Raw genomic sequence first — 18,293 nt, 5'->3', positions numbered from 1 at the left:
GGCATCAAAATCTTAGGTGCCCCCAATATATACCAGGGTTTTCTTGACTTAAATATTGGTGCCTAAGTCCAGTTTAGACAACTAGACACAAAACATGCCAAAGATCCACCCAGGATTTGCCCCTAACCATGCCTACTTTCTGGTCAGTGCCTTGGACCAGGCACTTATCCAAAAGCAGTAGGTGCCTACTGAGTTAGGTGCCTACCACCCAATTAATTTTAATTTATGCCAAATATGAGCTCATTATTGCACCAATTAAGTTCATTTTAAGTTCGATGTCTAGATCAGTTAAGTGCGCCAATCTAGACACCTAACTTCTGGTACCATTTATAGAATCTGGGAGTATGAGACCAGTTCAAGGATGATCACCTGACAGGTGCCTAAATTTTGCACACTATCCCCCCAATTCTGTATATGGCGCCTTAGGTTGTGTGCGCAAATCAGTGAGCACATCCAATTTGCATGCACCACTTAATTGTTTAACAAGCATAATTAAGAACATAAGAACTGCCATCTCCGGATCAGACTTACGGTCCATAGAGTCCGGTGATCCGCACACGCCCAGTCAGGTGTACACCTGGCATAATTTTAGTCACCCATATCCCTCTATGCCTCTCGTAAGGAGATGTGCATCTAGTTTGCTTTTAAATCCTAGAACGGTGGATTCCACAATAACCTCCTCCGGGAGAGTATTCCAAGTGTCCACCACTCGCTGCGTGAAGCAGAACTTCCTGACATTTATCCTAGACTTGTCCCCCCTTAGCTTCAGTCCATGTCCTCTTGTCCGTGTCACGTTGGGCATTGTAAATAATTTTTTTCCCTGCTCTATTTTGTCGATGCCTTTCAGTATTTTGAAAGTCTCAATCATATCTCCTCGCAGTCTCCTCTTTTCAAGGGAGAACAGTCCCAGTTTCTTAAGTCGTTCATCACATTCCAAGTTCTCCATACCATTTATTAGCTTCGTTGCTCGTCTCTGCACCCTCTCCAGCAGTTTTTATATCCTTCTTTAGGTTGGGAGACCAATTAACACCTATTGATGCTGTAATTTATTAGGTTACTATGATGCAAGTTGGCACTAATTAGAAGTCAATGCACAGCTTGGTAGACACATTGTATGAGGTGATGCGTGTCATTTCCAGTGTGCCAATCTGAAAAAGGAGCATGACTAGGGGTTGGAAATTGGTGGCCAAAGTATAAAAACAAATATTTTATGAAATAAACTACCTAGGATAGGAGTGAAGAAGTAACTTTGTGGTTAGTGCATCTGGCTCTGAACTAGAGAAGACCAGTTTAAATTACTTGTGATCTTGGGCAAGTTACTTAGCCCTCCATTGCCTCTCAAACTAAGGGGACCTTTTACTAAGTTGCTTTACTGCAGCAAAAGTTGCCTTACTGCAGCAAAAAAATAAAAATAAAAAATGGCATACTGCAGGGCACGCTGGGGTGTCCATTGTTCCCTCTAAGCTGGGCGGGAGTCCAACTGCATTGCTGCCAATAAGGGGCAGGGCTTCACTATTGTGGCTTCCAGCACTTGGAACAGGCAGGTTCCCTGGAGAACTGCAGAGCTTGCCTGTCTTCCACAATTGAAAATGTGATAGTGAAATAGTGCTCTACGCTTGCAGTAGGATATACTGCACATACCTGTTTACATAAGGACTGCATTACTTATCTGAGGCTTATGAACCAAACTCTGACAAGGCCAAGAACCATTTTTTTAGGACACCACCATCATCCAAGTGCCGACTTAGGTGGTTTTTTGGGGACATTTTAATTTTTTTTTATGAGCCCCATAGCAGGTTAAGTGCTGAATATCAGAATAATGAATTTTTTAGACCCTCATCAAAATTTTAAATGTTATTCTGTGACTGACTGGTAACCAATGCTCCTCAAGGAGTAGTGGTTTTATAAGTTTGTGGACATGTTTTGTACTATTTGCAATTGTCTGATATTGTAGACATTGAGTACTATACCATTACAATGGTCAATTCAATTGACATTAAAGGAATTCAGAAGAATACAAAGTGCATCATGAGTAAGTAGATGTCTGACTGAGTAAGGCATTCAAAGTTTAAAAAAGCATCATCCCACAATTTTGGATAAATGGGATCTAAAGTCCAGGTGTTTGTCGAGGAGCATGCCCAGAACCTTGACAGATGTCCAAAAGAAACTTCAGAGCCTACAATCACGATTGAGATTGAGAGTTAAGGAGCATCTTTCTGGGAGAATAAGACACTTTGGCCCCACTACGTCATGCCTAAAGTTAGGCGTGCTTTAAGCATCCACTTTAATTAGTTAATGAGCCAATTAAGGGTCTTAACAAGTAATAATTGGTATGTAGACATCCAAATGACGTAGACGCCACTTTATAGATGCAGCCACAATTTCATGGATGCTTTTTACAGAATCAGGGTCTTATTAGGGTTCAATTTCAATCTATCAATGTCTATCCAATTGGCAATCATATCTGATTTGTCATTTAAAAAAGATATATCCAGAAGGGAACTTCAGTCTAGGGTGCCAAGGATATCTATGTCATCTGCATACACAAAAGGAATGATGTCTAGTGATTGAATAAGCAGTAGATTCATGAAAATGTTGAAGTGTATAGAGGTCAGTATGGGGCTCTCTGGGATGCCACAACGAAGGGTTTAAACCTGCAAATGTAAGTTCTTCACTGAAACAATACTCATGTGGCCAGATAGGCAGAAGTTTGTGATTAATTAAATGAAATGCAGCCGATAGGCTCAGATTTAGATATGGACCTATTCATCTTGTCTTCATCAAGTAGGATAGCATGGGATACAATTTTTTAAAATAAATAAATAAAAATGAAGAAACTAAAACTAGGAGAAGTTTCCAGGGACAAAAAGTTGCATAACATGTGACATTTTATTTGAAAATATTTTATGTAGTTTCACGTTTATTTAAAATTCTTATACCGCTCAATTGGGCTTCTAAGCGGTGTACAATAAAAATACAGCTTACAATGATAAAACAAGGTTAGAACTTGACAATAAAAATGACAGGGGAGGTTAGAAGAACAAAAATACTCTGACTTAATAACGAACAGGAACATGAGGAAAAAGGGGAAGAACTACAATATTCTGAGAAGTTCTTTAATATTTTAGATTTGCACCACACTTCATTCTTGTGCTGGTAACGCATGTTTATCAGATATGAGTACCGTAAATACCATTTTGAAAGATCAGATAAATTATACCATGTTTTATAAGAAGGTTGATGAAAGACTAAATCCAAAATTCTGTTTAAGTTGCTCAAAATTAAGTGCACAATTTTGGATGTGGATCACAGATACATGCTTAAAGTAATTGGCTAAACTGGTGATAATAATTTGCCTTAACAAGTGCCAATTGCACTAATTTTTGACTACATGCATATCTGCCCTGCACAGAATTTGTCCGAAGTGCTTTTCCATAAAGATCACTTAGCTTGAAGCACTCTTATGGAATAGTGCTTAGAGCAGATTTTTAACCTAAATTTGAGCACCATTTACTGAAACTGGTCCTTGGTGCCAATAAGTAAAGGTTTCAGTTAACTACCCAGCAATGAGAGCTATGGAGAGGTGGCGTGGGAGATTAGGATAATCTGCTTGCTAGCTGTATACCAGACTTCTCTAAATTGAGTCCTCGAGGGCTGCAAGCAGATCAGGTTCTCATGATGTCCAAAATGAATGTTCAGGAAAAGGATCTACATACAATGGATGTAGTGAATATCGTTGGACTGTTGCCATACTGGGATAGACTGAAGGTCCATAAAGCCCAGTATCCTGTTTCCCACAGTGACCAACCCAGGTCCCAAGTACCTGGCAAGATCCCAAGTAGAAAAACAGATTTTATACTGCTTATCGTAGGAATAAGCAGTGGATTTTCCCAAGTCCATCTTAATAATGGCTTATGGACTTTTATTTTAGGAACTTATCCAAACCTTTTTTAAACACTGTTAAGCAAATTGCTCCCTATTATCAAAAGCTACGTTGGTTACCGATGGAGGCAAGAGTTTTGTTTAAATTTTCCTATCTGTTTTAAATCAATATTTGGTATGGCTACTGCGTACCTGGTCTCTCACTTTTTTCTAGACTGTTTTAACAGTAGAATCCATATGTTTGCTTACCCAACAGTAAATGCTTGTCATTTTAAAAGATTTCTGGATAGAACTCTTGCATTTCGGGCAGGAAAAATGAATGAATGGCTGCGGGCTCCATCTTATTTTATTTTTAGAAAATTAGTAAAAACACAATTGTTTGATCGATTTGTAACCTGATTCACTGTTTTAATTTTTTTATCTTGTATGTATTTCTGATGATTTGTATTGTATTTTTTTCACTGATTATCCAGTACTTCTTATTGTAAACCACCTCAAACTATTATGGCTCTGGCAGTATACAAGAATTAAATTTTTATTATTATTATTGTACCACACTCCCTGGTAACAAATTCCAGAATTTAATTATACGTTGAGTGAAGAAATATTTTCTCCGGTTTGTTTTAAATCTTCTACTTAGTAGCTTCATTGCATGCCTCCTGGTCCTAATATTTTTGGAAAGAGTCATAAGAGTCAAATGAGTCATATGAGTCTTGGTCTCTAGGACGATTCATCATGGCTGATTCATTGCAGCCGATTCAGCACGGTCATTTCATCATGGCCATTTCATCGCTGAATCAGCCATGATGACTAGCTCACGGCACCACCTGACCTTTTGTAGAGCCCCCCAAGTAGAAGCACCCCCCATGCCCCCAAAATAATAATTCTCCCCCACATCCCTGCACCCTGTAAGGTAGGAGCACTCCTCCGACCCATATACCTCTTGAAATTTTCACCAGCCCGAGTAGCATTTTCCTTCTCCTGCTCATGCCAGTCTTGACCCCCCTCTGACATCATGTCTTGGTCCTGCAACTAGGAAGTGACATCAGAAAAGAACTAAGGCCAGCTGAGAAGGGGGTGAAAGATGCTGCTAGCACTGGCAAACTTTTCAAGAAGTATGCTGGGGGGGGAACAGAGAGGAAGAGAGGCATGGTGGGGATATGGGGATGAGGAGAGGCATCAACAGAGGGGGTTGGAGAGGAGGAGAGGCATCAGTGGGGGGGGGAGGAGAGAGACATTGGTGGGGTGGAGTGGGGTTGGAGAAGGAGAGGCACAATTCATCGTGTTTCATCACAGCCGTTGTGAAGAGGATGATTGATCGCAGCCTTTTCATCGTGGCTGTGATGAAACGGCCCACGATGAAACGGCTGCAATAAATCATCACGTTCCGATTCACATCTACCTATTCCACTCCACTCCACTCAATATTTTATAGACCTCTATAATATCTCCCCTGAACCATCTCTTCTCCAGAGACAAGAGCCTTAGTCACTTTAGCCTTTCCTCATATGGCAGTTGTCCCATCCCTTTTATCATTTTAGTTTCTCTTTTCTATATCTTTTCTAATTCTGCTATATCTTTTTTTGAGATGCGGTGACCAGAATTGCACACAGTATTCTAGTTGCAGCCACATCATGGAGTGATATAAGGGCATGATAGCATTCTCTTTGTATTCCATTCCTTTCCATGATAATTCCTAACATTCAATTTGCTTTCTTAGTCGACACTGCACACTGAGCTGAGGGTTTCAATGTATCCTCAACAATGACACCTAGATCTTTTTCCTGTGCAGTGACTCCTAACGTGGAACCCTGCATCACGTAGCTATAGTTTGGGTTCCTTTTTCCCACATACATCACTTTGCACTCGCTCACATTAAACATCATTTGCCATTTTGATGCCCAGTCTCACAAGGCCCTCTTGCAATTTTCCACTATCCTCTTGTGATTTAACAACTTTGGGTCATCATCAAATTGAATTATTTCACTAGTTATTCCCGTGTGCCTAAGTGCTGTGGGGAAAGACCTGGTGACCTGCCCCATAAAACTTTCACCGTGAAACTCTATGGATCACAATCAATATCGACTAGCTCACCTTTATCCACATGTTTAGTCACCCCTCGAGACTTAATTTGTATAAGCCTGTTGAATACCTTGCAATTTTAATGTGAGAAATTTAGAAATGACAGACTCCATGGAGGGAAACTATTAAATTGGATGGAACATAGAGCTTTTAAGCACTAGTAGAGGGATCCTGGCATATGAAGGCAGAAGGGAAGCGGGCATGGCTATGAGGTCTGTAAGGGAAACGTATGATTACTTTAGAGAGTGCTTATATGGCTACTATATAGAGCTCCAAGGTCACTGGATATGAACTGCATGATAGATTAATATTAGCATATGCCCCAGTAGAATTATACACTTCTCCCTCCGAATCTGCGATTTCAATATCCGCGTATACGGTTATTCATGATTTTTATATAAAAAAAAAAAAGCTAATTCCGGACCTTCCCCACCTCCCTTCCGGCATCCCAGACCATACCTGGTGGTCTAGTGGTCTTTCAGGGCAGGAGCGATCTTCCTACGCTCCTGCCCCATGCAGATCACTCATAGAAAATAGCTGCCATGAGTTCCCATCATAGTCTCGAGAGACTACGGGAACTCACGGCAGCAATTTGCTATGAGTGATCTGCACGGGGCAGGAGTGTAGAAAGATCACTTTTGTCCCGAAAGCCCGCTAGACCACCAGGTAAGTTCTGGGATGCCAGGAGGGAGGCGGGAAGGTCCGGAATGAGGCGGAGGTGGGTCAGAACCGGCTGAAAACTTATTCATGATTTTTCACACTTCACGGTCCGGCACTGCACCCAACCCCTGCGAGTACCGAGGGAGAAGTATATGCTGCATTTCCTTAGCCTGTCTAATGGCAATCCAGTGTATCACAGAGAATAGTCTAGAGCTTCCTGGGAGTCATACTTCAGAGTCTGAATGCTGAGGTAAGAAATAGTGCAATCTGCATGCTGACCTGGATAATAGTATTACTACCAAGTTGATGATCTTTACAAATTTAGGTCCATCTTGGTAACAATAGTCCAACTATATTCTGCATATTTAATAGTATGGTCACTACCATAATTCTAATATAGAGAGATAAAAGGTAGTCAAGAGATATAATAGGTGAAAAAAAAAAATCCATGGTTGCTGCCTGCATGCATATACTTTCCTAGGATGCATGAAAGAAAATAATGAGCATGCATTCTTTCACTTATTATGGCTTGTAGTGCATATGAAATACCATAGGCATTCAAAATCAGAGAGTGGTTGTATGGGAGACAACATCAGTGACAGTGAACATATAATGAAGCCTTTTGGCCCCATTTCCCTCCCCCTCCTCTGAATCACGAAATACATCAGCTGCTTTCTTTCCATATGCATGAGCTCAATTATCCCTTTCATGACATGAAAAGTCACTAGGGTGATGATGGTTCTTTACAGAACATAACAAAAAGAAATAGCACTGGGAATATGTGGGTTGTGATGTTATCACTATCTATGGGCAAGAAGCCAGAATGTCTTTTCATATTTCTGTTTCTACACTGCTCCTTGTGCTTATTCACTGAAGCACAGTGATTCACTGAAATACCATAGGATTAATGGCAAGCCCTCAGTGCGAACACACCCACCCACCCCATGAATAAACCCCTTAATACAGTGTGATAATAAATAAACAATACTACAGGACAAAGAGAAATGCTGGCATGCAAAACCAGCACATATCTCAAAGTTAGAAGAAAAAACATTTCTTGCCACCTGCAGAATCTTTATTCTGCATCCAGTGGCGTAGCGAGGGAGGTTGGTGCCAGGGTGGTGGTGCCCAGCCTCACCGTACCATGCACATCTCCAACTCTTTCCTGTCCCCACTCTTCCTCACCATTGTGTGTCCCCACCACCGCGCACCTCTTGCTGGTGTGAGCAGCATCTTCCACCCGCAGCTTGTGGCAGCTTTAGCGCCCTTCTATTATCACATCCTGGTCCTATGACCAGGAAGTGATGTCAGAAGGGAGACAATGCTGGCGTGAGCAGCAGGTAGAAGATGCTGCTCAAGCTATCAAACATGTAAAGAGGTACATGGGGGCGGAGAAGGAGAGGTACCGGCCCCCCATCTTACTACGCCACTGTCTGCATCCTTTACTCACAGCTGTCTTTTCCATGTAGGGACAGCATTCATGGGATATAAGACACAAGCCTAACTCTTATCCATACTGTGTAATTCTCAGCCACTACATTACTGTAATGAATACATGGTTATGTAACTTATATATTGTGATGAGGAAAGTGAGGACTGGGGTCAATTAGGAAAAATATATTTATCAACGACTTGGAAACGGGGACGAGGTGTGAAGTTATAAAATTTGCTGATGACACCAAACTCTGCAGCAGAGTTAGAAGCACAAAGGAGTACGAAGACCTGCAAAGGGACCTAAGCAAACTGGAAGAGTGGGCAAACAAATGGCAAATGTGCTTTAACATAGAAAAATGTAAGTTTATGCATATAGGGAAAAGGAACCCAAGGTACAGCTACAAAATGGGGGGAACATTGCTGGGGGAGAGTAATCTTGAAAAAGACTTGGGTGTGCTGGTGGATACAACCATGAAATCATCAGCGCAATGTGCAGTGGCCTCGAAGAAAGCTAACAGAATACTGGGCATCATTAAGAAGGGAATTACAACCAGGACGAAGGAAGTCATCATGCCACTGTATCGTGCAATGGTGCGCCCGCATCTAGAGTACTGCGTCCAATATTGGTCGCCGTACCTCAAGAAAGACATGGCGATACCTGAGAGGGTCCAGAGAAGAGCTAAGAAAATGATAAATGGCATGGAGGACTGTTCATACGCTGACAGGCTAGACAAGCTGGGGCTCTTCTCCCTGGAAAAGAGGAGGCTTAGGGGAGACATGATAGAAACTTTCAAGATCATGAAGGGCATGGAGAAGGTAGACAAGGATAGATTCTTCAAACTACGAGGAACCACAGGCACAAGAGGGCACTCAGAGAAACTGGAAGGGGACAAGTTTAGAACCAATGCCAGGAAGTTCTTCTTCACACCGAGGGTTGTGGACACATGGAACGCGCTCCCGGAGGAAGTGGTCGGGCAGAGTACGCTACGGGGATTCAAAGAGGGATTGGATGGATTCCTGAAGGATAGGGGGATTGAGGGATACAGATAAGGGTAGATAAGAGTATGGAAAGAATAAAGATAAAAACAAGGGGGTTATAGGGCAAAAACAAGATTACATGACAGGTCATGGACCTGATGGGCCGCCGCTGGTTCAGAGTGCTGGGCACGATGGACCTCTGGTCTGACCCAGCGGAGGCAAATTCTTATGTTCTTATGTTCTTAGACTGTGCCCTGAGGACCTTCATCTGTATTCGCCCTTTGACCGAGAACCCTATAGGAGACCCCTAATTCCTGGATGGAGCTATCTCCTCTAAGAAAGGGGACCAACAGGAGTCATCTGAGACCTAAGTATACAACCAGAAAAGTGTCTTTAAGGGAAGGGCATCAATGGGAAGAATGGAACTAGATAGCAGGGACCCATATGATGGGGAGGAAGAAATATATTGGGAACCCATGAAGGAAGAGGGGGACTTTGCCATTGAGCAGTAGCAATAGGAGGTCCCAGGGAGAACATAGAAATAGATGCCCAACCACTAGAGGTGCCTGGGATGGAGGGAGGAGATCATGGGGCAGTAAATCTTTAGTAGATTAAAAGGGGTGGAAACAGGTGGGGCCTGTATTAATTGTGTTTGCCAAGTATGGGTGGAGTGGACAAGATTTGTGGCCTACTGAACTGATTGGGGGATTCCAGGAAATCTGGTTCTTTAGGACTTCCATGATACCTGAATATCTCAGGGTGAATCTCCAGGGAAATTTGCATATTATTCATCTGGGAACTTATTTGCATATTTTATATACTAGTTCTATTTTGACAGACTGTTTCAGTCAAGAGTTTGTTGGACAAGGAAAGAGGGACCTTTTGGCTTTGAGGTCCTCCTTGCCTTAAGGTGCCAGGAAAAGCCCCCCAAATTATTGGTAATTTTCTCATGGTATGCCAATTCTGACTCAAATAAGCAGTGAGGTGATCGTTACACTACTTGTTAGTATTTTACCCCCGGTGGTTTAATCTGGTGGGATATTATAGATAAAAATTGCACAATTTATTATGCTATTGGACAAGATTTTACAATAATAAATTATAAAAAATTCAATTATTTTAAAAATTAATTACATGATAGTGTGGGGGGTAAAGCAGGAGCTTGTGAATTTTGTGAACATTGTTCATTCTAAAACCCAAAATTGGGTATATTGCTTCATTCTCTGAGGCTCCATTATCCCCCTGAAGATTATTAAAAGAATATTATTGTTCACCTTTCACCACTTTTTGGGTTTACCAGTGATCTTTTATATTTTAGTAGTTACTATTTGAAACTACTTGGTCATAATTTATTTGATTGCAGTATTCTATAGTGGTAATTGCACATGCTAATTAAATAATGTTAAGGATATGTGCTAGAGGGTATGAAACATTGCTACATCCCCTGCTTGACGCTTCTTCACAGATTCAGACTAACCCTATGGAAAAGCCGGTGCTCTCCCTCCTGGCCAAACTGTCTGAAAACCAGGGCAGCACTGAGAAAAGTTTCACTCAGGGAGAGGAGAGAAAGGGAGAGATTCAGGAAAATACCAAGCCAGAATCAGAAGGAGAGGTTCCAGAGGGAACATAGAAGCTGAAGAAGTTGAACGGAAGGGCTGACCTGTTTACTGATAGAGTTTGTTGGAGGAAAGACTCTACTATGTGAAAAACTCTGCCTTTATTCTAGTGCTTGCCAAGAGCTGTGACTGAATGCTGCCTAAAACTGTTTCCGGAACCTATGATAAAGACTATGTTTGGGGTGTTGCAAGCCCTACTGAGAATGTGACCTGAGATTGGTGGAAAAACTTGGGAAGTACAGCTGTTTCTTTGAAGAACAAACCTTTAAGGGAAACCTATGAAGAAACAGATTCCATACTACTGTTTAATTAAAAATTATGTTCCTGAACACTCCACTGTGTGGTCTGTCTGTCTGTGCAAAACCTCTCCTGAGTATCTTCCCCATGATTTCACAGGATGACAGGATAAAGTGTCAAAAATATACACCTTAAAAACATCACAGCAGAACAATCATATAACAGAAATGTGATAAATGTCAGCAAAGTACAAATGCTGCACCATTCTAGGCAGCATGGAAGAACATTCATATAACACAGATATGATACTTATGATGTCAGCACAACACAAACAAAATCCCTTAATAGGCAATGCATTCGAACTTTCATATAACACAGATATGATAAATACAGCCTCAGCACAATTGGGATCTTTTACTAAGGCACGCTAGCTGATTTAGCACATGCTAAAAGACCCAGAAAATGAATAAAACAAAATTCAATAAACCCCAAACTATTTAGTTTAACTGATGGACATCAAAAGAGCTGGAGAATCATAAAGAGTCCAATGGCTTACATTACTAAGTAAGTGCACTTTTTCAAAGGAATTTTTGCATCAGGTGGGTTTTCTATGTTCAATTCCATGCAGCTCTGTTTAAATAGGATCTTTTTGTTTTTAAGACTGAAATTTTGAACAGTAAATTTAGATATGCTGTTTGAAGTCTGAATGCTAAAGAAACACTAACCCTTGAAGAAGCCTTGTGTGAAACAGCAGATTCTCCGTTGGGAGTTTAAGTTACGTGTTTCTCTTTTCATGCAGTTCGGTTTTGCGTAAATTATCCATATTTTAAAGTAAAATAAAAATATAATAAATACATGAATATAAATAAAGTAATAAATAATTTTGCGTGAGGTTTTTTAGGACCAGTGATAATATTCATGACCCCAGTAAGACTCTGGGTGTGACCCACTGTTTGGGTGTTTGAGGTCCTTTTCCTCTTGTTTGGAGGTGTTTAGATCTAGTTTAGACATATATTCTTGCTTGTTTTGGCTCTACCTGACAGTATACACATGGCACATAAAGGAAAATAATATGAGGAACTAGAAAAGAACTACTTTATCTTGATAGAAAAGAGGGTAATAGAAAAGAACTTCATTTAGGATAGGAAAGAGTACATCCAAATTATAGTTAAAAACGCCAACCACAACCCAAAGATGCATTAATCCACAGGCTAACCACATCTTACTGTTCAAGAACTCCAAAAGAAAACTGAAGGAAGTTAGATTTTAAAAGAACTTTAAAATTAGGAAACAAAAGTTCTGAACGGATGTGAAATGGTAAATTAGTCCAGAGGAATAGGGAAGAGAAAAAGCTGAGCTACATATTGACTCAAAATGGGTGAATTTAGGAGATGGGAGAACCATCTGGTGAGCATAGAAGGAACATAATGCATATAAGGGACTGTTAAGGATGAAAGATAGGATGGATCACCCAATTGCAGGGATTTATGAGTAATGCAGAGCACCTTAAACCAAAGACAATGTGTAATTTTAAATTATGTACAATGGTCCATAAGATAATATATAGGAAGGCACCACAATAGATGCTACTCATAAATTGAATTTGTTTCTTTAAGGGCAATAGATCAAACAATCTACATCAGGGGTGTCCAATGTCGGTCCTCGAGGGCCGCAATCCAGTCGGGTTTTCAGGATTTCCCCAATGAATATGCATGAGATCTATGTGCATGCACTGCTTTCAATGCATATTCATTGGGGAAATCCTGAAAACCCGACTGGATTGCGGCCCTCGAGGACCGACATTGGACACCCCTGATCTACATGATACTCTGCTATAATACTCCCTAGATCCCTTTTTAAGGTTTTTAGTGATGTAAAATTGTTTAGAAATGATTTATGTGAATTATTGTTTTGATATTTGTTATGTATAATTATTATTATTTTATGTGTGTTTTTTTTATAAACCACTTAGAATTGTAGATTTGCAGTATATACATTTTTTTATTAATTAAATTAAAGGAATTCATTTTAAAAGAATATTCTCAACGGGGTTTTCTTACTTAGTATCTGCAACCTGGAATGTGCTTCAATATTACATTAGAAAGCTTCACAATTATTTGCACTTTCAAAAGATGTTAAAGGCATATTATTTTAGAAGATATTGCAAGGATTGATTGACTTTTTAATGTTTATTGTTTCCTTCCTATTTAGTATTGTAACTTGAAATATATTCTTTTATTGACTTAGGAAGTTTTAGAATTATCTGTGATCTTGAATGTTATAAAAGGGCTATTATTTCAATATATTAGAAGACCTGATTATATTTTAGTTACATGATAAATGTACTTCCCGGGGTTGCTTTAGCTTCTTAATATCTTGTAATCCACAGAGAAAGAGTAATCTGCAGATAAGACCTAGAGCTTAGAAACACCAGAAAGGGGGAGTTCTTGGTACCAGGAACTCCCCAGAGTGACCCTTGGTGGGATGCATGGTGGCACCTGCCTAACCTCCAGTAAGCTTAAACCATTTAGCTACAAATTGAGTGGTGACCAGAGGGCCTGTAGGGACCAAGGTACCAGAATATCAGAATTGACCTATGAGTAAAGGGTCCATGGGAACCAAGATACTGGACTATCTGAATTGAGCAGTGACCAGAGGGTCTGCGGAGACCAAGGTACCGGAATATCCAAATACCAGAATATTTAAATTGACCAGTAACCAGAGGGTCTGCGGGGACCAAGGTACCAGAGTATCTGAATTGACTGGTAACCAGAGAATCCATGGGGACCAAGGGACCACAAATGCCTGAGTGTCTGGTAGTGACCAGAAGAACCCAAGCGACCGGTAGTAACTGGAAGAGTCCGAGTGACTGCTTGACATAAGTTGTGTCAGGGGTGGGATCTGAAACCATCTGAGACCAGGGATGGCCTCTGAGGCAGGATTATAAAGGCTGGTGAAATAACTTCAGAACCTGTAAAAAAACCTGAGGCGCCGATTTGCCCAGACTCTAGATCAACAGTGGTCAAGACAACATCATGCGCTACAGCTATTAGATGCACAGGCCAAGGAGCTGAGGCATCTAGTGGGATGGATCCAACTTCTTCCTGAATGGTTGGACCAGAATCCCAAAGAGATGCGGTTCTTAGTAAGACTCAAAATTAGCTAGGGAAAGGGCACATAAACAATCACAATAAGCCAAAACTATGTTCTTAGGAAAACACACCACACAGTCACACATACTGTCATACACAGCTCACAAAAAAATGTGGAGAAAAAACCTCAGTTAAGCTTCATATGGTAAAAAAAAAACCCCTCCACTTGACAGTAAAGAAAAGAAGGTGAAATCACTTTCAAAGGTATGGCTGATTTCATCGGTGGAAAAGAATAAAGGCACTATTAAAGCCCTAAGAGAAACCACCCATATAAAAAAAATCACCCTTGAGACTCTGTGGATATGCAGTTGTTCACACAAATATTTGTATTTTTTTGGCATGCTGCTTTTTTGTACGTGTGGTTTCCCTTAGGGCTGTAATAGAAGAATATGGCCACCAAAAATTAAATCATGCAGTCTCAAGTCCAGAGGAGATAGGCAATGATGAATAAGACATTGAAGCTTAAGGACCTCAAACTGCAAAGACGGTGGTCCAAAACAAGTTAACCCACAGGATGGTGAAGAGTGGAATGACCAAGGTGATGAGAAGGTCAGTGCTATAGGTATCAACTTCATGGACACCAGGAGAACCAACATAGTAATCAGCAACATGGAGATCATTAGTATCAACTTTCAGTTCAATAGAATGAGAAGGCTTGGCCATCAGGAACAAGTTCTAGCATAAAGTTTATGGGATGTCCATGGAAACATCAATGACTTCAAGTTTAGTCTCAGTAGCTTCAGTGTCAAGATAGAACAGCGAAACACTTCAAACAAAAACAAAGGCATTAGGTGGCACTGCAATCATACAGACTGGAATATCTGAATTATTCGGTAACCAGATGGTCTGTGGGGACCAAGGTACTGGAGTATCCAAACTGACAAGTGAACAGAGTGTCCATGGACACCAAGGTACTGGAGTATCCAAAATGACTGGTGACCCAAGGGTCTGCAGGGACGAAAGTACCAGAGTATCCAAACTGACTGGTGACCAGAGGGTCTGCAGGAATCAAAGTACTGGAAGAGCCTGAGTGACCAATAGTGACTGGAAGAGCCCGGGTGACTGGCAATGGCCGCTCAACAAGTGATCGTTCAACAAGACATACTCGCTCAACAAGAAGAAAGGTCCAGAAATTTAATAACAGAACAAAAATGACAAAATCAGTAGAAACAGATCTAAATAACCTGAGATGTTTGCTTATGAAATGACAGGTGAGAATCAATAAGTACTTCAAGACAGACAAGAATCTACAAGCTGAATAGGAATGTTAAAAAAACATTAGCTTCAAAGAGGGAATGGGATATAAACCAGTAATCCAACAAGCTGTGGTTTTAGATGGATTAACAACTAATTTACAATTCCTTAGCCAATCAGAAAATGACAGAAGGCAAGACTGTAGGGGAGTCAGATCAATAGAAATATGAGATACAGAGAAATCAATAAGATGTTTTCAGCATAAAGGAAAAAAGCAGCAATGAGAGGGAATTGAAATACACACCAAAATGTGAGGTAAAAATACCTTTAAAACCAATAAGAGGAAATATTTTTTCACTCAGAGAATAGTTAAGAGGTTGTGGTAAAAGCAAATAGAGTAGCTAGTTTTAAGAAAGATTTGGACAAATTCCTGGAGGAAAAGTCCATAGTCTGTTATTAAGACATGGGGAAAGCCTCTGCTTGCCCTGGATCGGTAGCATGGAATGTTGCTACTTTTGGGGTTTTGGCCAGGCACTAGTGACCTGGATTGGCCACAGTGAGAATGGGCTACTGGGCTTGATGGACCATTGATCTGACCTAGTAAGGCTATTCTTATGTTCTTATGTTCACCAAAGGCCTCACAGAATAGGATAATAGAGTTCTCTTTATTAAATGACCCAACACTGGCTGTGTTTCATCATAATTGCCTGCATCAGGGTTCAAATGTTTCCAATCAGTGATGTCACATCAAAAGAAAGAACTCTCAAAATAATCTTCATAAAACTCCTGTACAAAGAATGTTTTGAATGCTGCTTGACTTGAGCTGCTACTAGATTCCAACAGCGTTCACTCTTATACCAAAAGAATAAAGCATAAAAGAATAATTTTATTTTGAAATTCTGAATCATTAGGAGTAGGACTAAGGGGTTTAACCCTTTCAGGACCAAGGGACATATTTGTCCCATAACTTTAAAATCCTATAAATTTTGATGGGGATAGTCTACAGTTCTAAATTTGATATGTACGGATTCCATATGATACTGCCTTTATGTAAACAAACTGGTTCCGACATTCATTCATTAGCGTCGTTGCCAGATTGACGAGAAGATTCACTTGCCACACTGTCCATAAGCCAGAAGTGTGATTTTTTTAAAAAAATTAATGATATTTCACAAAAAAAAATCAATTTTTTGGCATCTGCAAGCCCTTTTTACCATAAAAATGTCGTCAAAACCACAAAAATTGGCCTACGATCCTTATGGTCCTGAAAGGGTTAAAAGATATTGAATAGAAGAGGAGAAAGGATAGAACCTTGGAGAATCCTACAGGATAAAGATATCTCAGCAGATGAAGTAGGAGTAGAAACTGAAAAAGTGTAGTTAGAAAGATATTAAGGAAAAAAATTGGAAACTGAACTGACCAAACCAATAGATTGAAGGTGAGCAAGAAAAACTGTAAGGTTTACAAGATCAAAGGCAACTGAATGATCCAAAGAAACCAAAGGACATCCAAAGGAATATTGCTGACATCCAAAAAAAGAATGAGTTTCATCCCCTTAATCATTTCGGTAGTCCTTCTGTTAACCTCTTCTATTTCAGCTAAATCTTTTTTGAGATTGGTCGACCAGAATTGCACACAATAGTCAAGGTGAGGTAACATCATGGAATAACCACCTAAAAACGATGTGGTTGCTTATAGAATTATCTCCTAAATGTGCAAAATAAATAAATGTGTTGATGATCTAGAAAACAAAACTTCTGGGATATATCTTTATTCTTCATTCTTAACAGATCAGCTTGAAAAAAAAAAAAGACAAATGATTATTTAGTTTGCTTTAGGACTCATTCCCTGCAGGAACACTATTGGCATCTTATGCCTTCTTGTAGAAATGTGGAAAGAATTCACACTTTCACTTGGAAGAGTGCAAATTTCAGACTAATAATTCTCTGATGTTCAAAGATAACATGAAAAGCTCAGGCAGATTCAAAGAGATCTTTTTTGGCACCTCAGAAAATCAAAAGGGAATCTGCCACTTCAGCAAAATCAACTTTAGCTTTTTTTGAAGACCCAAAGTATATTTTCACACCTTCAGTTTTTCATGTAACCTTTGACCTTTTTTCCATATTGTCAACTTGTTCTATAAAACCTATCTTTAAGAAATTCACCTGTCTAGTCTGAGTCATAAGAACATAAGAACATAAGAACATAAGAAATGCCTCTGCTGGGTCAGACCTGAGGTCCATCATGCCCAGCAGTCCGCTCACGCGGCGGCCCAACAGGTCCAGGACCTGTGCAGAAATCCTCTATTTATACCCCTCTATCCTCTTTTCCAGCAGGAAACCGTCCAATCCTTTCTTAAATCCCAGTACCGTACTCTGCCCTATTACATTCTCTGGAAGCGCATTCCAGGTGTCCACCACACGTTGGGTAAAGAAGAACTTCCTAGCATTTGTTTTGAATCTGTCCCCTTTCAACTTTTCCAGATGCCCTCTTGTTCTTTTATTTTTTGAAAGTGTGAAGAATCTGTCCCTCTCTACTCTCTCTATGCCCTTCATGATCTTATAAGTCTCTATCATATCCCCTCTAAGTCTCCTCTTCTCCAGGGAAAAGAGACCCAGTTTCTCCAATCTCTCAGCATATGGAAGGTTTTCCATCCCTTTTATCAGACGTGTCGCTCTCCTCTGAACCCTCTCGAGTATCGCCATATCCTTCTTAAGGTACGGCGACCAATATTGGACGCAGTATTCCAGATGCGGGCGCACCATCGCCCGATACAACGGCAGAATAACTTCTCTCGTCCTGGTTGTAATACCCTTCTTGATTATACCCAGCATTCTATTCGCTCTCTTAGCGGCCGCTGCGCACTGTGCCGTCGGCTTCATTGTCATGTCCACCATTACCCCTAAGTCCCTTTCCTGGGTACTCTCATTCAATAACATCCCTCCCATCGTATAGTTGTACCTCAGGTTTCTGCTTCCCACATGCAGTACTTTACATTTCTCAACGTTGAACTTCATCTGCCATCTCGTCGCCCATTCCCCTAGTTTATTCAGGTCCC

This window comes from Geotrypetes seraphini, chromosome 3 (assembly GCF_902459505.1).
Source record: "Geotrypetes seraphini chromosome 3, aGeoSer1.1, whole genome shotgun sequence".
In the NCBI taxonomy this organism is placed as follows: Eukaryota; Metazoa; Chordata; class Amphibia; order Gymnophiona; family Dermophiidae; genus Geotrypetes; species Geotrypetes seraphini.
The sequence above is the reverse complement of the archived record's forward strand: the minus strand, read 5'-3'. Positions refer to the sequence as shown.